Genomic DNA, 22,934 nt, shown 5'->3' with positions numbered 1-22,934 from the left:
AAATGTAATAATAGCCTAAGTTGCTGAGCTAAATTTTGTCAAATTATTGTTTTGGCTGAGTGATGCCCTTTAGAGCAGATTTTTCTGGTCACTTCTCTATAAAACAGGGGTGGAGAACTTCTGGCTTGCAAACAAATCCTGGCCCACCAGGTGGTCTGATTTGGCCCATGAAGCTACGTTTCCCATAGAGTATAAAAGGTACAAATTTCTTGATCCAGATTCCACACACGAGTTAAAACAACTTTGCATCCAAAACAATCAGCTGAAACTATTAGTATCTCCCCTTTGTTCAGTTTGGAACTTTGAACTTCATTGGAAAATACACATTTTTGAAGCTTTGTAAAAATGATAATGTAAAAATGATAGCGGTGAAGGAGGAGACTGGCACTCAAGGATAATTTATGCCATCTGCTTATTTCAGTCTGTCAGAGGTTGCCAGGAGAGGTTGCCATGAGAGTTTGCTGTGCTTAATGGCATGGCTGAATCGCCTACCCTGGGATGCCCAGTCCTTCTGACCTGAAATGTTCAAAAAAATTGGGTCAGCTTATAAAGACTATAATGAGATGGAGTTTGAAGTAGGTTCTGTCTAGATCATTTCTTTTCTGTAGTTCACATTGCTTGTTTCCAACTGCACCATCAGGTCCAGGGTCTAGTAGTAAGTTGTCTGTTCTGTTCCTTTTAAATGCACTTTAAACAAATTCTGTTGCAAGCAAATGCCAAAACATTCCTGCTGGCAGAAGAGAGTAAGGACTTATTCTTCTTCCTTTTAAGCACAAAAGGAGAAGTACGGAACTGTCACGAAAGGTAACGGTAAGTTTGGCAACAGGGCTGTAATTAAGAGAGCAAAGAACAATACAAGTTCTGTGGTGGTGGGGATTCTGTAGGAAGGAGCCTTGAGAGTGGTGACAGCTTTGACTCCTCTACAACAGCTCTTGCTGTGAACAACATGGATTAGTGCTCTTGGGCTCTGTCTGCGCCCGCTTAAAAATGCTGGAAGGAATTGTTAAATACTGGCCGAATGCCAGCACTCAGCCAACCTTCGTAAGCTGCACCAAATCATGAGACAATTGCGTGTTGGCTATGTGCTGATGTGCAGCTAAGCCAAGATGTCTAGATTCCAGCCTGATGTGATTAAGAATGCCGTCATGCTACTGGGGCCCAGTTAATTTATTTTGTGATGCAGTAGCTAACAAGGAGATGCCGTCCCATGGCCAGGCTCCTACATCACTGATAAAATGTGAAAGCACTAATCATGTGGATTGTCTGGGTCATGTGGTTACTCCTATGCCAGCTTCAGAAACCCCCAGTTTGGGTCATAACCCTGATCCTAGCACATGATTCACATTTACAGAATTTTACACCTATCTGCTACTAGCCTGTTTCGCACTTGGAGATTCTTGGACCTCAAATAAGTGAGAAAATCAGCTGTGCTGGGGAATACAAAACACGTTTGTTTATCATCTGTTATTTCAAACATTTTAGAAATGTGCAGTATTATGCAATTGTCTATTATCAACATCTTTGAGAGGCATTTTATGTTAGCCCTACTCAGAGTAGATCAACTGGTGGTTTCAAAAACTCTAGCATTGCTGTCCATTCGTCCGTCCCCCCACCGAGTTCCTAAGCCAAGACAAGGGTGGGGAATTCTTGACTGCTGGTCAAAGCTGGCCTGCCAGGCCTCACCAATCTGGACTGCCAGCTATGAGCACCCACAAGATCTCCCCTCCCTGCCCTGATGGTGGGGGCTAAGTATATATTGCTAATAGAGAAATATACAGACATCCATACATTAATAATAAGCACCAGAGAGCAGTGTATTTGGTGAATGGGCAGTTCCAAGGCCTTGGCTAAACATGGCCTTTGAGAAACTTGTATTCCAGATCTACCCTTACATAGTTTCTTAGTGGGTAGACCTGCTGCCCATCTATGCGTAGCTCTGGCATCTAGACATCTTTCCAGTCACAACTGAAACCCTCAGTTTTCCGTGGGGTGGCAATCACTTCTCCACCAGCACAGAAAGCTTAAAAACAAACCAGGAAGTTCCTTCTCTAGAGTCTGGGTGTTCCACTCTAACCTTTTCTTTGTCTAATTAGCTGCTTTCCTAAATGTCAGCCATTGCTCAGACTTCACTCATTGACTAAAAATGCAGACAGGCAGGTATAGCTTAGTTTTTCCCAAAACAAATTTGGTGAATAGTACTTGCACAATGTGTGTCTCATAACTTGCATTCTACAAGGGCTAGAGACTTGGGTTGGGGTTTCTCCTCTAAATAAAAGCTGAGAATTAGGGAGGGGGTGTGGATCATCTGGAGTGCACACGCGTGCAACTGTTCCCCCTTCCACTTGACATGTATGCTGCCAGCCTCTTCATAAGCACCATCTCCTCTGCTGCTCCTGCTTTTCAGCTGAGAACAGTCCTTTGGAAGGAGTGGAGTTTGGTGGTGAGGACCATCTCTTCCATCATCACCAGCCAAGGATGGTGGCCCATGTAGTTCAGCTTGTTCTCACAGTGGCCAGCCAGATGCCTGGGAAAACCCACAAGAAGAATCTGAGCATAAGAGCCCTCTCCCCTCCTGTGGTTTCCAGCAACTGAATTTTGTTAGCATTAGTGGAAAGGCAGCCGGAAAGGCAGAGCATAGCCATCATAGCTAGTAGCCAATGATAGCTCTCTCCTCCATGGATTTGTTTAATCCTCCTTTGAAGCCTTCTAGGTTGGTGGCAATCACTGCTTCCTGTGGGCTTCTTGTTGCATTTCCTCTCTGTGCACTAGAAAAGCATGCTCATTTCTCAGCATGCTGCAGAGAGAGAGAGAGAGAGAGAGAGAGAGAGAGAGAGAGAGAGTATGTGAAAGGAATGAGTATGTGGTTCTCTGGTGCATCTCTGGTTATGCCACTGCACTATGCACTGGGGTCAGGACAGCACCGATGGAGGATGCCTCTGTAGCATAATGTTTGAGTTAGTATAAGCCAGAAGAAGATGAGAGGGAGAGTTTCCAAGGGCACGTTGTTATTGCATAAGCATATCTCATATTGGCACCTGCCACCGGGATAGGAGACTTCCTGGAAGCCCCACACAAGCTGCTCTTCGAGAAATGCTATGTATTAAAAACAACCCCCGTGATCAATAAATGATAAGGCCAGCAGGAGCAGGACCTTGGCTCAGATGCCTCTGCTCCAAATGGCTCCATTGCTGAGTGCTTCGTTGTATTGAAGAACATCTTTTAAGAAATAAGGCAACTAGAATAAAAAGTACTCCCTAATAGCAATGCAGTATTGTAATGTGCAGGAGCACCCCGCCCCCGCTCACACCGCTAGATAAAAATGTGTGGTATGGACTGCCACACATTATGGAAGTATGGACTTCCATATGGACTCCATATGGAATGCCGCACATGCACAGTCCGTACAGGCTGCGCCGCCCCGGGTGCAGGAGAGGGTTCCTCTGCCACTGCTCACATCATCCTTGACCAATGGGCCTGTTAGCTTAGTTGAGTTGATGGGAGGTATAATCCAGCAGCATGTGGAGAGTTACAGGCTCGCCACCCTGACTCCCAACATATATAATGAAGTTCTGCTCATCTCATGTCATATTGGGTGGCAACTTGATAGAGGACCATTGTGGGAACACCCTCTTTGAGCAAGTGCATCCGGCATCAGAGAAGTGAGATTGCAGGTAGATGTGCATACATACCAGGGTAGCTTTATAAGGTATATGTCTATCAAGACATACAAGGTATATTTATATCCTATTAGTGCTTCAAGGGACTCAAAGTGTTTTGCATACTGTTTAGTTATTTAATTTATTTCTACCCAACTGTTCAGGCAGCTCACAAAAAATGTTAGAAGACAATGGACGAACATACTAATTAAAACTTTATCAAATATATATATGTGCTTAGCAGGGTCAACCATTCTTTCAGGTCCACTTAAAGCCTGAAAGAGAGGGAGCTAAGCAGAATTCTCAAGGAATGGAATTCCACACGTGTGGGGGCCACCACTGAAAAAGGCCTTGTTCCTGCTAAGCTGATCGCTTTATCAGAGGCACACAACAGATAGGAGGGCACTCTTAAGACCAATCTGAGGACCTGGGCAGATTCATATGGGTGTAGGGAAACATGTGGTTCCCAAACATTCAGGGTTTTAAAGGTTAGTTACTAGTACTTTAAACTAAGCCCAGAAATGAATGGGTGACCAATGCAGCTGATGCAAAATTGGTGTGATATAATCAAACAGGCTTGCATTTTGCACCAGCTCAAGTTTGCAGACTGTCTTTTAAGGCAACCCCACATAGAGATTATGACAGTAATGTAGGCTGGGTATTTAAGAGAGTGTGTATAAGAAAGAAGCCCATTTTTAGCAGATAGTGGTCCTTGGAGTGCTCTTAGTTGGGCAGCTCTTCAAAATCTTTACTGAACTCCCCACCCACAATGCACAGCAAAGGGGCTGGTAAATTAGATGCTGACACCCACTATCAGTTCTTGCAAAGCACATGCAGGTGGAAGCAGAATGTATCCCCATATTTAGAGCAGAAACACAGGCCTGTCTTCTTCTCCTTCACTACTGGTGAGGATGAGAAACCTTTTACATGTGTCTCAAGGCCATTGACAAATACATTATCAAAACAGATAAAATAGTTTTTAAAACAGTGCAGATGCAACAACCAAAGATAGGTCTTAAAACAGTACAAAAATAACACCCAAGGCCATTTCATCCAGCTTGGAAAGTGTGTCCAAACAAAAAGGCCTTCAGTCATTCTCAGAAAGGACAAATAGTGAGTGTCTGTCATATCTCAACAGGGACGCTGTTTCGCAAAATGGGGCCAGCTGCTCTGAAACCCCTGCTCCTAGTTACTGTAGAACAGTGGACAGAAAGGGAGAAGATGACTTCTGGAGAGCGATGACCTGGAAAAGTAATGCAAGAAGAGTATCACCCGGGTATAATAACCGCTGGTGGTTGCATCAGAGCCTCTCTCTTTAAACAAATGCTCTCCATGCCAGCAGCTTCCAAGCAGAGTGCTTGAAATAATAGCCACATGGGGCACGTCACTAGATTTTCCGAGTTCTTCGTGCATAGCGAGAATATGCATTTGCTCAAAGCTCCCCCTCTATTAATTGCTGTGTGAACTTCCTCTATAAAAATCACCCGCGTCTCAACAGTAAAATGTTCCAAAAATAAATACAACAAACCATGTTCACATTACAGGTCTAATTTAAATGTAAAAGCAAGCCAACGGCAAAAACAAGCCAACGTCCAATAACAACAGCAAACAAAAAAAGCACTCAGCAACCACAGAAAACAGCAGAAATGCATTTCTAAAGCAGACGCAGATGGCAGAATGGACACTCTTTGAACCACCTGGGAGCATTTACCTCTCTTGAAGGAGTTAACATACTCGAAAACCATGTTGGTTATATATGACACAGGTCCGAATAATCTGCTTATCACAGATGTTTCCACGGATTTCCCCCCTCTCTCTTTCTAATGTCGAGGGAGCTGAAGCACTGAAATTCTGATAATCCTCACTGTACCTGCTGCTGCTGATCCTTCGTGGACAGGTTATCACTCCACAGATTAGAGTCTTTTTGAAATGCTATTTCAGTAGGCTGCTGCATTCTCCTACAATTATTTCAAAGTTCACTAGATTCTCTCTCAATGAATAAATGATACTGTTGCTCTTGTATAGATGCTTACAGCGGCAAAAAGGGGGGGCACCTGGGAAGGTCAGCAATTCTGTAACACACAGTGTGGGTTGTAGTATCTGGCGGGCACCACAGTCCAACCCCCCTTCCCTTAGCCTGGGATGCTGTGTGTGTTGAAATACAGTGGTACCTCAGGTTAATTCGTTCCGGAGGTCCGTTCTTAACCTGAAACTGTTCTTAACCTGAAGCACCACTTTAGCTAATGGGGCCTCCCACTGCTGCCGCGCCGCCGGAGCCCGATTTCTGTTCTCATCCTGAAGCAAAGTTCTTAAGCTGAGGTACTATTTCTGGGTTAGCGGAGTCTGTAACCTGAAGCGTATGTAACCTGAAGCATATGTAACCCAAGGTACCACTGTAGGTGGTGGTATCCCTCTGCCAAGCCCTTCCAGCCTCCTGATTCTCCCTGAATACAGGAATAGGTGTTAGCAGAAAGAAGTCCTGCAATGGGGTGATTTGAGGGAGGACAGGGTGGGCCTGAGGTGGCCCAGGATTTGCAGGATCCCAGTTTCACAGCTGCCATACAATGGCATCAGGCCCAATCTAACTGATTGGGTACAGATCAGGCCTGATCGTCCTGCATCTTCTATTGCAGCCACTGTGAGCAAAAGGGCTACAAATGTGGAAGGGCTACAAATGTGGAAAAGCCCCCCCTGTTGGTGGCAGGTAGGAGTTAGGGTTGCACCCTGAGTCGTGCTCAGAATCGACCCATTGAAATCTGTGGTTTTCAAAGCAACCTACTGGGCACACGTGACCAGTCTGATGCAGTTTTTGAGGGCTTGCAAAAGCACACTAGAAACTCAAGTCCTTTCTGTGGCAGGTCCACAGAAGTTGAATTCCTTTCAACCATACAGTTTCAGAGATGTAACTGCATCGTGGTAATTTTCCAGGGGTCCATTTTATTCCACTGATGGCAGCTCATGGATGTTTTCTTCTTCTTCTTAGGAAGGGGATATCAAATGTCAAGCTGGAAGTTATATACCTTATTCACTATCACCCTTTTAAGAGAGTGGCAAAAAGCAGGTGGGATCAGGTGTGCTTAACATGGGGAGCACATTAAAATATTGCTGTGAGCCTAGGGATGTGGACAAGGGGCCACATTTGGCTGATTGCATCCTTTGGTTAGGTAAACTACAGGTGATAACATCACCACTGGATCCAAACAGTTAGTCAACTGCCTCTTGATACATGATATTTTGGGGAATGTTTTGAATATTCAAAATGAGCAGACATTTCCACTTTCCAGGAAAGGTTGATGCAGTCCAGGTGTCTGTGTACAAAGGGCAGGCTGTGTGTGTGGTATGAGTCAAAAACAAAGAGACAGGGAGCTGAGCAGGGATCTGTAAGGGTCTGGCTGGAATCTTATATGGGTGCAATGTCCAGATGTTTGTCTACAGAGGTGTGTACGCTTTGCCTCTACCTATAGTCAACCTGTCTATCTGAAAGTAAATAAGTACTGCAGACCTGGAATTTCTCATTGCTCACCAAAGAAGGGGTATGTAAGTATTCTTCAGGCCTGTGCCACCAACCCTCTGCTGCCAAGCCTTCAGCCCACTCAGTGCGCCTCCCATTGGCCTCAGGGCCCCAACATCTGCGCCACCATGTCATCCTCTTTAGCCGGCAATGAAAGAGGATATCCCATGTCACAGAACGCATATAGCAGTACAATGTCAAAAAGCTAAAGAGGCATTTTCAAAATGTGGCCTAACATAGTTCGGTTTGCCATATAAGAATTGAAATGTCTTTCGTCAGCTGCGTACGATGCAAGAGATGGATCTGCAGCAGCTACACTTGCGACCATCTTTATGGCCTAGCTCTCATGGAGGGCGTAAAGCTGTGTCTGGTCTCTGCCACTTTAGACTGCTGGTCGGAAGTTACAAGACCAAATGAGCTTCTGCCACAATTCCAGCATCAAAGTAGCAGCCAGGATTCAACCAGCATGATGGAGGTGAAGGAGCTGGATGAGCTGGTGGGATCTTAAGTCAGACCTGGGGGATCAGATGCAAAAAAAGGGGGGCAGGGCTCCTGCACTTCTAATACAGTAGTTGCATTAAAAATTGTGTTAAAATTGCAGTAGCCCTGCCCTCCTTTACATCTGGTTATCCTATCTGCAATAGTCAGTGCAAAGAGCCACCAGGTGGGAAGCAGTAAAGAGATGAGAGAATCTAGAGCAGGGGTCAGTAAACTTTTTCAGCAGGGGGCCAGTCCCCTTGTGGGGGGCCGGACTATATTTTGAAAAAAATAATAATGAATGAATTCCTATGCCCCCACAAATAACCCAGAGATGCATTTTAAATAAAAGGACACATTCTACTCATGTAAAAACACACTGATTCCTGGACCATCTGCGTGCCAGATTTAGAAGGCGATTGGGCCGGATCCGGCCCCCGGGCCTTAGTTTGCCTACCCACGGTCTGACTATGCTTTCAAGGAACTCCATTTCTCAGCAAGGGTGTCAAACCCTGGCATGGCAGCCTGGGGCAAGAGAGATGAAAGGCCTCGATTAGAACAACTCACTTCTCACTCCCCATTATCTGTGCGTGATCCTGCAAGTGTTATGTCTGATCATCCTTATTTTCCAGGCCCTGGACATGCCTGCCTGCTTGCTACCCTTGCTGAACTGTCTGGTTTGCTGATCCCAGTTATCTCCAGCAGCCAGTCGACTGACCAACCCTCCTTCCACCTTGGTTGTGTCTGAGTTCTGGCTTCCTCAAGACAGACAAACAAGCCCCCTGCATAGAAAACTAGCTGTCAGGGATATTTATTCTCCCCCCACCTCCACCCTCTGACATCCAAGCCCTCTTCATGTGAAAATCATGCATGCAGCTAATATGTGGAGCAGGGAGGGGATCAGGGTGATGCCCCGAGTTTCATCCACCCTTGGCCTCCACATGTTCAGCTACAGATGTGCATAGAGCCCTACAGACATACAGTTAGCCTCCTATCTCAAGTTATTAAAGAGCAAACGATGTGCCTTTAAAAATATATATTAAAAAGTGAAACAAGTGAAAACAACTTTGGGGAAATGATTTTGGGCAGGAAAATGACTGAAAGGGGGAAAGGGTTAAGTGCACTTTCTCTTTCAGAATCTCAAACTCCCAAATCTGCTTTTCATTCTTTTAAATATCAGGGCTTTGTTGCTCATATTTCCATATAATGTAGTTTGCCAATCAAGCATTCGTTTCCTCAGGGTTCCACCCAATATTCACATTGCCTTCTTTTGCCACCTCTTCCCAGTCCGACAGTCAGTTCCCATATTATCCCTATTTGGGCATTCTCCGTCTCACAATTAACAAACATGTAAGCGGGGAGGGGGGGGCGAGAGCGGAGGCAGCACCTGCCGGCCCTGATGTGTTGCTGAAACATCATGTCCCTGCTACTCACACTGGAAGGACACACCTGCTGTACGGCACACAGGCTCTCCGTGATTTACAACCTTGTGATTTACGATCCTGTTAGTCATATAGGGGAGGACACCCACATAGGGCTTTACTTTACAGTTTTCTGCTGACTCTTTAGAGGAAACAGACCAGGAATAATGACTTTGGCTGTGCACTGAAACAGCTCAGATGTGAAAGTGAGCATATGGAAACCACATGGTTGACTTAATCACATGCCACTCACTGCACAATCCACCCAGAGATTTGGGATAACAGGTCACCATCGGTCTACCTAAGAAGAGGATCATATGGCTTGTGATTACATATTCACCACCACATTTCAGAGACGAAAAAAGGTTAGCCATGTATGCCTGTAACATACCTGTGTCCAAACCACCACTTAACTCCGCACACCCAGCTACTATGAATTGCTGAATGTTCTTCCCTGTATTTATTGACTCTGAAATAACCCATCTTTTGCTGGATTCTGAAGCATAACAGTTTCCTTTTATTTAAAAAAACCCAACCACCTAGGAATTTTCAATTGCCTATTTAATCACGAAGCAGATCCGGTTGTACTGACTGCAGAATGGCAGCAACACCAAACACATTTACTACCTCAATTGATAGTTATGGGGAGATCGAAGCAAAATGACCACAAGCTTGATGTGCCAGTGTGCATACTAACAAAAGTGTTAACAGGTACCCCAAAAACATCCCTGGAAAGGCAAAACAGAGACAAAAGAGACACCAGAATCAAGACAGCAGGGAAACAGGGGCCACTTCTGGAAAATCAGAACAGCTGCATCATATGTAACTGTGCTATTAGCATTATAGTGAAAACCTCACTTGACCATTTCTCGAGACAACTACTTCTAACAGGAAGAGACCATAGCTCAATGGCACATCACATGCTTTGCACACAGAAGACCCCAAATTCAATCCCAGGCATCTCCAGTCAGTGCTGGGGAGACTCCTGCCTCAAACACTGAAGAGCTGCTGCCAACCAGTGTAGGCAATTCTAAACTAGATGGACCTATAGCAGCTTCCAAGTCAGATGTTGCTCAGAGGGAAATGATGTGAAGTAAGCCTAAGCCAAATGCTGTTTTGCACGTACAAGATGTTAGCACATGACGAGGTCTACAGAAAGAGAAATTAATGATTGCATTCCCACCCCCACCCCCCCGGAACAGGAAGAGATTATTTGATGTGCTTTGTAGCAAAAAATAGCAGAGGGGAGGAAAAGCTCTTTGCTTCAGATTTAAAACAGAGGCTTTAAAGACGACGCAAGTGCTTTACTCTCAGCAGCCAGGAGCAAGCAGTTCATGTAAATACTTTTAACAGCATTAATGCAAAATCTGCGAAGGACGAAACAAGCATACAGGCAGAAAGATAATCCACAGTTTTCGGGGCTATAACTGGCAGTATGGGTGGAGGGAGCAACAGCATACACAAACCAAGAGAAGAATATAAGTAGGATTCAGGCATTCCTGGGACAATTTACCCTTTATTACTTAAATCTAACTTTGTTACTCTCCTGAATTTTAATCATGTTGCAGACTTTGGTGTTGAAAACACAAAACTGAAGCACATACTGTATGTGGCAAAAGGAAGATCATTCCAGACAGAAAAATCCTTGCCCTGGAGCTGAATTTCATAGGAATGTATCTCTCTCCCGTTACAAATTTATTGTGCAATCAGAGAAAATGAAATGCAGAAAGCAGAGAGAGTGATAATTAAGTTATTAACAGTAGCCATTCACGAAACAGTTGTTGGTGATAACACAGGCACCTTGGCATTTAATTAACACATGTAGTGCAATGAAAAAAAATCATTCTCTAGTGTCAAGCCAAAAAAGTGCAACTGAGCCTTTTGATGAATTGTGATTCAGTGGTTTCCCAGGGCACTCTCTCTTTGATGTTCCATTGTTCATTAGAATATAAGAGGATCTCTTGCTGGATCAGACCAAAGACCCCTGTAGCATGGCATTTCTTTTCTCTCAGTGGCCACCCCAATGCCTATGGGAAGCAAGGAGACGAGCCCAACAGCACTCAACCTGGTTGCGATCCCAAGCGACTGGTATTCAGAAGCACATTACTTCCACTACTGGGGGTAATATAGGCATCACGGTCAATGGCCATTGACAGCCTTATCCAAGATGAATCCATCTAATCCCCCTTTAAAGCCATCCACGTTGTGGGGGCCAAGTCTACAGCTGTGTGAAAAAGCACTCTTCCTTTTGTCTGTCGGGAATCTCCCAACTTTCAGCTTAATTGGCTGAAGCCTGGTTTCAGTATTACGAGAAAAGGAGAAGAACTCTAGTGACTCTCTTCATACCATGGATAATCTTATAACCTCTTCCGTGTCCCTTCTTACTTGCGTTTCCTGCCCCCCCCCCCTTGAACTAATAGAGATGCTCTATCTTCGGGATCCTTTTGGTTGCCCTTTGAGAATGGTGGCTTGAAAGGAAATCGCAGGCTGCATTCACACAGTAGTTTATTCCATCTCCCTGACTTTCCCCCAATTGTTAATTTCCACACAGTATTTGAGCTACATGATGTAAACACCACTTCCAGGCGGATGCCAACCGCTTCCCACCCCCCAAAAAACCCCAACCCAATAGTGCAACCCAATTTCCGTGTTATTTGCAAATGGCCTTTTCCTGGAAGCAAATAATGAGCACTAAACTTGTGCTACATTTCTGGAAGGGCTTTTTACCAGTGTTAGAAACTGAGATATGACAACGGAATATCTAGGCACACTTTTAATAACAAGAATACAAAGCTGATAATGAATGAACTGCAGCTAAAATATTATGTTCATTTTTCACATGGTCTAATCCAAGCATAGGCAAACTCCAGATGTTTGGGACTACAATTCCCATCATCCCGAGCTAACAGGACCAGTGGTCACGGATGGTGGGAATTGTAGTCCCAAACATCTGGAGGGCCAGAGTTTGCCTATGCTGATCTAGTCCTTCCCCTGCCCACCCGCTACCACTCTTTAGGGTTTCTTCTCCAGTTTTCAGAGAGTAGCTGGAAGTGGGGAGGCATAAAAAGGTCCTCCTTTCCTTCCACTCCACAGTTTTAATCTGAAATCTTAGACTAGTACTGTGCCCAGAGCTCAGAAACTGCTCGCTCTAATGAAATTCCTTGTCACAAAATGTGCCTAGAATAAGGGAAGTTTCGAACACTGGTTTTTACATTGTGTGAAATATAATGGAAAAAATTAAAAGTTAGGGAAATGGAATTAACTATCATGTGAATGCAGCCACAGAGTGATCTAGGAGGCTAAAATGTTTTCCCTCCAGTTTTCAGAACTTCCCATTTCTGATGCTATATTTTTATTTGTTTGTCTTCAATGCTCCTAAGAGCAGTTTACAAAATATTAAAAATTACACTGCAACATATTAAAATGGCCTGGAATCCACAAACCACCACATGGGTAACACCTCTTCCCATTCCAGACCGCCTGTGCCTCAAGATCTTCCACAGAGCCCCTTCTCAAAGTACTTTCTCTAACAAAGGTACATTATGTAGTCACAAAAGAAAAGGGGCTGTGGGTCAGTTACAGAGTACATGCCTTGCATGTAAAAGGTCCCGGTTTTATTTCTTATTATCTTTGAATACATCTGGGAAGGACTCCAGCCCCAAACCTGTTATCTGTCACTGTAAAAGAATACAGTATAGGGCTAGATCATGGGTAGGCAAACTAAGGCCCGGGGGCCAGATCCGGCCCAATCGCCTTCTCAATCTGGCCCGCGGACAGTCCGGGAATCAGCGTGTTTTTACATGAGTAGAATGTGTCCTTTCATTTAAAACACATTTCTGATTTCTGGGTTATTTGTGGGGCATAGGAATTCATTCACTCCCCCCCAAAAAAATAGTCCAGCCCCCCACATGGTCTGAGGGACAGTGGACCGGCCCCCTGCTGAAAAAGTTTGCTGACCCCTGGGCTAGATAGACCAATGGCCTGATGAAGGCTACTCCCTGACAGGAGCTTAATGTCACAAATGGGTAATTTGGATTCCTGATAAGATTAACTTTTGATGCTGATGTCATGTGAACATTGCAAAAAGAAGAAAAGAAACACCTTCATGCATGAACACATCCCATCCCTCTGAAAGTACTCTCAGCAGAGACCTTGAGAGTTCCCTTCTCCCCACATAGGATCAGGAGTAGCTCACATCTCCGACCATTAGGTATGCTGTCACCAGCCCTTCCCAGAGGGCTCTCAAGGCAACAAAATATTTATATTAGTCAGGGAGATGAGGAGCATCTAGCCTGCTGCTCTTCCTCTTCTGGGACACAAGGCAGCATGCTTTCCTCCAATTCTCCCTAGACACAAATGTGCAGTGTGAGTTCAAGGGATCTAAGCACAGCGGGGAGAACACAATCTCCCATGAGCGGTCACAAACACAGAGCAAACCCCAGCAGCCTATTTTAAGAGTTTTTATTAAGAGCATGGTTTTAAGAGAGCAAGGGGGGAAAGGCAGATCAGTGCATGAAAGCAAATAAACTTTTCAAGTTTACCTGCCCTCTGCAGCTGCTTTTACACACACACACACACACACACACACACACACGCCACACAGCATCCTGGATGATCAGAGGGATGAGGGATGGGTGAAGAAATGCTGGCAATGTTACATTTTTTCAGCGCTCTTGACCCAGATAATTGACAGGTGCCTCTGAGCAGCCAATCACAGTATAAAAGCACGCACAAAACAGTATAAATGCATCAGCAGAATTAAAAGCAAACACTAAAACTTGAATTACAACACCGAGGCAATGTACATATTATTAAAAAGTCTGAGAAAATACCTGACACCCTGCAAGCCTCTCGCGGGGAACGCATTTCACAGACGGACGCCACCAGCAGGGAGACTCTTTTGCCTGTAGCCTTCAATGCTTAATGGGTGGGTTGTTTATTTCTTATGACTGTTTTAAGCCTGGGAGGTTGGATTGGATGAAGACCAGGGTCCTTCCAACTCATTTATTCTGATTCTAAACTTATATTAAGGCAGGCCACTGGTCCACCTGGCTCAGTATTGTCTACTATGCCAAATGGCAGCTTTCTTTGATTTTAGACAGGGAATCTGTTCCGGGCCTACCTGGAGATTGAACTTTTGGCCTTCTGCTTGCTTCTGAAAGATTGGAGCTGATAAAATTGGGGCTTGGAAGGAAAAAGTTAATGGGCAAAAACAGCCCCCTCCATTGGGATTGCATGGCGGCCATTTTGGGCACCGTGATCTCACTTCATCTCATGTGGGTCATATGATAAAACCACACAAAGCAGTGTCCTTTTATTCACCTTGATATGTTGAAAGGTATGTGATCTGACATCCGACTTGCAATCTTTAATTTTTTTTAAAGCCCTGCCACTGTCCTTTATGCAAACCATTGTATGTATTTATTATTTAACAAAATTTATAGATTGCTCCAAGCAGTTTACAATAATGATAGAGGAAATGCTTTTGAGGCATAAAGATAAAACAAGAAGGATCTCACCTGCATCCTGTGTCTTGGTAGCAGAAGCTGCAGAGTGAGGTCTTACCACTTATTAATCACCACACTTTGCAAAATGGCTGCTCTTAAAAGCATAGGGCTGAGGATGTAACAAAGATGACAACCTTTAAACTACAGACATTCCTCCTGGAATTAACTGAATTTATTTTTTGCTTTCGTTAAAAAATAAAAAAGCCAAGCCAAACTGGATTGCATACTCTTGAGTTTATTTCTTGCTAAGAAAGAATACGCTTCAAAAACTTTTTTAGCGGGGGCCTTAAAAAAGATATCTATATCTATATGTCTATACATCTATGCAGCATATGTTTGTTCTGTATTTGACAGTGTACATCACAAACATTCTTCCTGAGAATATTGAGGCACAAGAAGCCAGCTGATCTTGTAGAAACAAGCAAAGAAAAAGAGCAGTCATTTTTGACTCCTGTCCAATCTGCTTTGTATATACTAAATCAACAAACTGGACAAGTACTTTCGTGGTTTTTCCCTTTTAGGTACCTTAACTGGCCGCATCTAATCTAGATGCGCATTTCCAATGACTATTAAATTCTTTGCTAAGGCTTTCTAAAAGCTGGAGCAGACACAAGGCTATCTCTCAAGCAATAAATGCTGCCAGGCCTTAGCAACAGCAGTTTATATAGGTGTTTTGGATACCATCCAAAGATTACATCAAAACCACTCTGCTTATTGAGCGATTGAGAAGGTGCTAATCACTATATTTATATATATATCAAGCAGCCTGTGGTTTTTCCAATGGTTGTAAAGTTAAAAAGAATAGAAAAACCCATGTATTCTTTGAATCTGAACTTCAGGACATTCATTATCAGTTAATATGTTTGGTGCAGTGCATTGTACACTGACTGGCAGTGGCTTTCCAGGATGTTTTGAAAGGAGTCTTACCCAGAATTATGTGGAGATGCCAGGGATTGAACCAACGATCTTTTGCATGCAGAGCATGCGCTATACAGTGGTACCTCTGGTTAAGAACTTAATTTGTTCTGGGTACTTTCAAGAATGTACAACTTGCTGTTAAAATGGAACACACAAGATGAAACAGTAAAATCGGCTATGATAAAGTGGGCACAGGACATTGGGCACAATATCATGTTTGAGGACTGGGAAAGGTTGTGGACTACTGGGTTGAATTTCACTGCATGCAATGCTTTGAAAGAAAATGTAGTGAAAATGATATACAGATGGTATATGACCCCAGTCAAACTTGCAAAAATATACCACTTGTCTGATAATAAATATTGGAAATGTAAAGAAAATGAAGGAACATTCTTTCACCTCTGGTGGACCTGTCCTAAAGTGAAGGCTTTCTGGGAAATGATATATAATGAACTGAAAAAGGTATTTAAGTATACCTTCTCTAAGAAACCAGAGGCCTTCCTTTTGGGTATTGTCGGCCAAGGGATGGTAAAGAAGGACCGAACATTTTTCATGTACGCAACAACAGCAGCAAGGATACTTCTCGCGAAGCATTGGAAAACTCAAGATCTACCCACACTGAAGAATGGCAGATGCAACTGATGGACTATATGGAACTGGCTAAGATGACCGGCAGAATCCGAGACCTGGGAGAGGAGACGGTAGAAGAAGATTGGAAAAAATTTAAGATTTATTTGCAAAAACATTGTAAGTTGTATGAATGTTAAGCAGGATGCTTGATTATAAACAATTTGGCACCATTAAAATAGATGAAGTGAAGTAGGAAGATAAGTTAAAACGTAAGAAAAAACAAATTTTTTGGATAGTTATTTGGCTAAATCTAAATCAGACAGTAAGGATGGAAGTAAGGTGATAATTTGCTGGATTAATTTATTAACGTGGAAGGTAGGGGTGGGGGATGTGAGGAGGTCCCAAGAAGATAAGAAAATATGTCATGTTATGTTATAACTTTGTTTGTTTTTTATATTGTAACTTAAAAATTTCAATAAATATTTTTTTTTTTAAAAAGAACTTAATTTGTTCTGGAGGCCCGTTCTTAACCTGAAACTGTTCTTAACCATTTTAGCTAGTGGGGCCTCCCGCTGCACCACCGCCGCGCGATTTCTGTTCTCATCCTGAAGCAAAGTTCTTAACCCAAGGTACTACTTCCGGGTTAGCAGAGTCTGTAACCTGAAGCGTTTGTAACCCGAGGTACCACTGTACTACCATTGAGCTATGGTCCTTGCCCAAAGGTCAAGCCTGACACTGTTCTTTGATGCAAAGAGACACACGTTATCTTCGCCAATGTGTGAAATGAGGGAGAAAAATGAGTTTGAAGGAAATGGGATGGTTTCAAAGCGGGAGAAAGAAAGTCTCCAACTCCTGTTGTGCCATGGTTGAAACAAGCCTGAATTGAAATTGATGTTTCATCTGAACCCAGGGCCCATGGTTTGTTTCCTCCAGACAAATCACAACCAGCAACAAAGGTTTGTTCTCGCTTTGTTTTGGAGAGGCAAATCAAAACCTGGATTCAGATGACACAATATGCCAAACACTGGCTTGTTTCATCAACAGTGCAGCTGCAGAGTGAGGAGAAGCAGAAAAAGATCACTGCATAATCTTTTGTCAGGGTGCACTGTGCTGCTTGTTCACATTAAAACCATCATTTGTTTGAAATTGGTTTATTGTGGCATGCGCATTGCACCAGTGTATGCATTCTGAAGCACTTGGTGCACTGTAAATGTGAAATACAAATGCTAAGTGCTTCTATATATATTTTCTTTTTTTCTAGCACACTGCCAGCTGTGTACTTTTTTATATTTTGTTTGGCTTTGGGCTACAGCGGGCAACCTTTCTTCCTGGTGTACACAGTTCCTTTGCTGAGAATGAATGAAATGGCTTGCAGCGCTTTCCCTTCTCTGTCTCTTCCCTCTGAAAAAGGCACATCAACGTCCCTGCCTTTCATCTATCAGCACAATGCAGACCCCAGTCTGGAGTATTTAACAGGGACCCATCAGAATATTTCCTTGCAGGTTATGAGGGAACTATGTATTGACAGAGATGACAATGGGAACATTTTACTCTCTGCCAATCCACCAGGCACAGGCAAGGTGGCAGACCCTCATCACAGAGTGACAATTAGCTCCCTTTGAAAGAGTTCTTTTGCAGATGAAGTAAGGAGAGATGAGTCAGCCTGAGAATGCAGAAGTGTTTCACTGGAAATGAAAATAAGCCTGCTGTTCTGGGAGGGCCATCTTTCATCTGTTAGCGACTGATGGATATTTCAAAGAATTACGAGCGGCTCTGGGGTGATTTTAATAAGAGAATATGCATATCTACAGTGGAGACTTTAAGTGGTTTAATACAAGGGCTGCACTGCATTCCCTTATGGCTAAATTTCCTGGGGCTGCATGCCAGCAATGTGCAGGAGGAGCCAATGCAAAATGGGTGGCGCTGTGGGTTAAACCACAGAGCCTAGGGCTTGCCGATCAGAAGGTCGGCGGTTCGAATCCCTGCGACAGGGTGAGCTCCCGTTGCTCGGTCCCAGCTCCTGCCAACCTGGCAGTTCAAAAGCACGTCAAAGTGCAAGTAGATAAATAGGTACCCCTCCGGTGGGAAGGTAAACGGCGTTTCTGTGTGCTGCTCTGGTTCGCCAGAAGTGGCTTAGTCCTGCTGGCCACATGACCCGGAAGCTCTACGCCGGCTCCCTCAGCCAGTAAAGCGAGATGAGCGCCGCAACCCCAGAGTCGGCCACGACTGGACCTAATGGTCAGGGGTCCCTTTACCTTTATGCCCTGCACACAACATCCACATGACCCATTCAGATAGATGGAAGATAAGCCTTTTAAAGCCATCCAAGTTTATGACCATCACTACTTCCTGTGGGAGGGAATTCCAGAGTTGTTTTTTATTATTATTATTATTATTATTATTATTATTATTATTATTATTATTATACCACCCTTTATCAAAAGATATCAAGACAGTGTACAACTTTTAAAACAATTCAGATCAAAGCTAGTTTTTTTGAGGGTGGGCATGCAGGACTGCATAAGAAATAACATTATAGCTATGGATTGCAGCTAATGTTATTTATACACCACTTCTCAAACCAGTGATGGGAGTGCAATGCATTCAGAGTAAATGGGTGTATATACACAGCCTATGTCTAGTATTTATTGAGCATGCATTCTGACTTGTTTACAGGGTGGTTCTATGACAATGAGTCATAGAATCACAGAATTGTAGACTTGGAAGGGTTATCTAGCCCAACTCCGTGAAATGCAGAAAGCTTTTGCCCGACGTGGGGCTCAAACTCGCAACCCTGAGGCTAAGAGCCTTGTGTTCTACCGACTGAGCTACCCACACCTGCCTGTGGGAAGCTTGCAAGCAGAAACTTCTAAAAGACTCCAACTGCAAAGCAATTTGAAAGCTGAAATATAATTACAGAACTAAAATTGAATTTCATATCCTGAAATGCTTGCAGGGTGTTTACACATCTCCCCATTAACCAGTCATTCATCCCACACTTTCCCCTATCACTTTCCAAACTGCAAAAAAAGTCTTTAAAAAAAAAGTGGGTTCATTTTTGTGCTAAGGCAACAGAGCACTTTAATCCACTTTAAACATTAAATCCTAAAGTTGTCGAATGTGCTTGAATCCCTCTTGCAAAATACTGACAGTCTGGAGGCACCCTCATAACTTTTAGTGTGTGGGGAAAGTACTTCCCTTTGTCAGCTCAGAACCTACTGCCAAGCAGCTCTCCACTGGATCTGAACATGAGCGAGAGCTATCATTGACTTGAACATTCATTTTAGAAAGAATAAGAGTGCCTCTTTGCCGAACTAGCCTGTTAATATTTCCACTGTATGATAATTAAGAAAATATGTGACAGGTTGTTCTGGTTTCTAATAGGAGACTAGAATGTGACCTTCTGTTCCAAAGTTCCCCACTTTATCACTTCCTTCTCCAAAATATCTGGTTTCACTCCAGTTAACTAAGAACTCTTTCTGCCCAGTTGAATACCAAAGACAGTCTCCAGTCTGCAGGACTGGTTTAACAAGGGCTGCTTTTCACAATTGGCTGTAAGCCAAGGGGATTCTCTTGCAAGTAGCTCACATGATTAAAAATCAAACCAAGGAAAGGGTGCATTGTACATGTGTCTACTCATAATAAAGTTTGATGAGAAACCCAGACAAGCTCATTACAGGATAGATCTTCGGTGAGATTTGGAAGAGTACTGTAAACATCAGGGAGAGATTGTGTGCATTATCCGATTAACTACATTAACAGAGATTGCATGAATTAACTTTTTACAGCTTAATATATCCCCAGCTCTCAGCATCTGAAAATATTTGCCACAGTTGTATCTCACCCTTTCTCCAAGGACAAAAGAGCCCTGTTTTAGCCTGATAACAACCCTGTGAGATTGGTTAGGTTGAGAGCCGGCCTCACCACAGCTAAGCAGGGTTTGATTATTTTTTAAATGCTTTTAAACCTTTTCTCTCAGGAGCTCATGGCAATGTTCACGCAATGTTCACGCAATGCCCCCATCATTACAACAACTCTGTGAACCTGGATTGCCCATTTATCTCTGGATGTTGCTAGATTACAACTTCCATCATTCTAGTTACAGGTAGAGCTGTGTTGGTCTGCTGTAGTCAAAACAAACTAAAAAAATTCCTTCCAGTAGCACCTTAGAGACCAACTAAGTTTGTTATTGGTATGAGCTTTCTTGTGCATCTGAAGAAGTGTGCATGCACACAAAAGCTCATACCAATAACAAACTTAGTTGGTCTCTAAGGTGCTACTGGAAGGAATTTTTTTAGTTTGTTTCAACTTCCATCATGTTGACATGTCCACAGAATGGAAGACGGTTTGCTCTTTGGGGAGCTGGCTTCAGGCACCAGGTCCATTGGCAGACCAACTCTACGTTGCAAAGATGTCTGCAAACAAGACATGAAGGCTGGCAACATTAGCCGTGCTATGTGGGAAGCCCTGGAGCCGGCTGCAGTGCCTGGAGACAGACAGTCGGGTCATGCTTCTATAGCAGTGACTTGGGGAGGAACGACCACTGGGAGGAGCACAGAGAGAAGAAAGGCCATGGTGCACCTGCAGTGGCACAACCAGATTCCTTCATCTGCCCCAGCTGCAACAAAACATGTCTCTCCCGTATCAGTCCCTACAGCACAGCAGTTGCTGTAACTCTCCAGCCAAAGGTGCACTCCTCCTTTTTGTCTCCTAAGACAGACGGATGCCAACAGTGACAGCAACCATCATCAACCACCATTGGCCATGCTGATGGCATCTGAAATGTAACATGTGTCTCCTAATGCTGCTCTACATTCTAACTCAGGGGTGGCTAATCACAGGCCCGAGAGCCAAATGTGGGTGTTTTCTGTCTGGTCCTCAGGACTCTCCCTCTCACCGGCCCTGCTTCACACAGTCCTTGGGTGTTCATGCCTGGCTGGAATATGTCCTTGAGTTCTGGTACTGTTTCTCGCTTGTCTTAGAGGGAGGATACAGAGAGTGGGAGGTGTGGGCATGTATAGTGAAGCCCTGACTAGGGAAGTTTTTAATGTTTGATTGTGTTTTTACTATTTTGCTGGGAGCCGGCCAGAGTGGCCGGGGCAACACAGTCAGATGGGCAGCATATCAATTATAAAGTTGTTGTTGTTGTTTGCTTCTGTTGTTCTGCCGGTTTTGGCTGCTGGCCCTGCTCACCATTGGCACATGACCCTTCAGTGGTTGCCCTGAAGGCATTGCAAAAGGCGAGCCACACCTGTTCTAGTAGCTTCACCACCCAGGCTCTCTCTGTTGCTAAAAATGATGGGTAAATTCCACACATATCCAATCCTACCCTCCAGGGTAAAACAAAGCCTAAGTGTGCATAACACAGGCAGCAATAAAGGTCACTGGGCGACCTTGGGCCACTCATGCAGTCTCGGCTTAACTTACCTCACAGGATTGTGGTGAGAATACAACGGGGAGGAGAACTCTGTACACCACCTTGCGTTCCTTTGACGACAAAAGGCAGAATATAAACATAATTATTTTTAAAAAATATTTTCTCTTACTGCTACCATTGCTTCTCTTTCCTCTCTCAAATTTCTGATTGCTTGCTCCTAGGGGCAAGTGCCCCGCTTTGCAGGGGGAAACCTCCATATGTACTATATGAAGTCAACTATTCAGCCTCCACTTGGCATTTGAGGTTGTACAGCCTGGCTGGGCTCAAGCTGAGATTCCTGCATTGCAGGAGGTTGGACTAGATGACCCCGAGGACCCCTTCCAACTCTGCAATTCTATGATTCTGTAAGGAGAGCATTTCCCAACATACAGAGCTGCTATAGGCTGCTTCTCATGTCATTTGTTTTACTATTTAAATACGATATTGAGCGATTCTCCTTCAAGAATCTAGGAAGTCGCTGCTGTGACAGCTGTGGAGGATTTGTTCTCATTGGGAAATTGATTGGTGGAGGAAGGGACAAAAGATTTAATTATGCAGGGACAATTTCTAGCTATCTTTCTAAGTACCCAGACGCAAACAAGGCCACCCAGAATTTCCTATGTCCGGATCCTCTTTCTCTTTCATCCCCATTGAGTAGACTATCAGGCATGCTTGTCCTCAATCGATAGCCCATCAAGAGTGCCCTGGTTTTGTAAAACACCCCTGATTTCTCAAACTAATCGCAAGTCATTGAGGAAAGGGCTTGCTAAAGGAAGACAGCACAGCAGGAAGCAAAGCGCAAGCAATGAGCCATTCCTCATGGCATTGCCAGGACTGGGAATAATAGAAATGGAGTTGCTCTAGCAAGATGTAGATATTCAGCACGTCCATGTTAGGCACTGGTGGGTGAAAAAATGGACAAGTTGATGTTTACTTCCTTTAAATAAACAACTTAATTTTTATCAATTTTCCCTCTTGTGTTAGGGACAGGACTAAACTCTGGACTGTAAACACTTGGAGGCCCATGGGGGGTCGGTCCCGTAGCTCAGTCCACCCTCTGTGAATTTTCAGTTTTCATTTAGAAAACAAAAAGAAAACTTTTGTCTCTTGGCTTTTTTGTTGCGCCAAAACTTGCTCACAGTATTTTGCCCAGTGAGTACAAATGAGGCAGTGTGATTACTCACAAAGCGCTAGGCCCTTATTCTTAACCTTTAGGACATTTGACATTATTTTATTTAATGTTTAATACCATATAAACCTTCCTTTATTTGGGTTCTGGCTGTTCAGCATCAGTTCCCAACCTCATCAGGCTTGTCAGGCAACAGAAGGAAGACTCTGATCAGTTGAATCTGAGAGCTGCCATTTAAATTTCCCACGATGCCTTGGGAAAAGCTGTATCGTGGGCAGGTCTCACAACTCACCAAGGGCCATCATGCCCTGGAGAAGCATTGTGAGGAA

General features: G+C 43.8%; 2 long non-coding RNA genes across 2 annotated transcripts in view; one reads left to right on the top strand and one right to left on the bottom strand.

Annotated features, from left to right (window-relative positions):
* LOC309374222 overlaps positions 1-5,678 on the top strand; it is a 10,986-nt gene extending 5,308 nt beyond the window's left edge. Inside the window, exon 2 of the long non-coding RNA XR_014170414.1 lies at positions 4,795-5,678. This is a non-coding gene — a long non-coding RNA (uncharacterized lncRNA). The remainder of the gene's footprint in view (positions 1-4,794) is intronic.
* On the bottom strand, positions 4,811-22,934 carry LOC309374231. Its single transcript, XR_014170427.1, has 4 exons — positions 22,778-22,934; positions 21,488-21,547; positions 18,316-18,409; positions 4,811-4,899 (listed from the first exon to the last, which is right to left on the bottom strand). It is a non-coding gene; the product is annotated as an uncharacterized lncRNA (long non-coding RNA).

The sequence above is a fragment of the Podarcis melisellensis genome (genome assembly GCF_964234715.1).
Source record: "Podarcis melisellensis genome assembly, chromosome: 7".
Classification (NCBI taxonomy): Eukaryota; Metazoa; Chordata; class Lepidosauria; order Squamata; family Lacertidae; genus Podarcis; species Podarcis melisellensis.
This window is presented reverse-complemented; position numbering and strand designations above follow the sequence as displayed.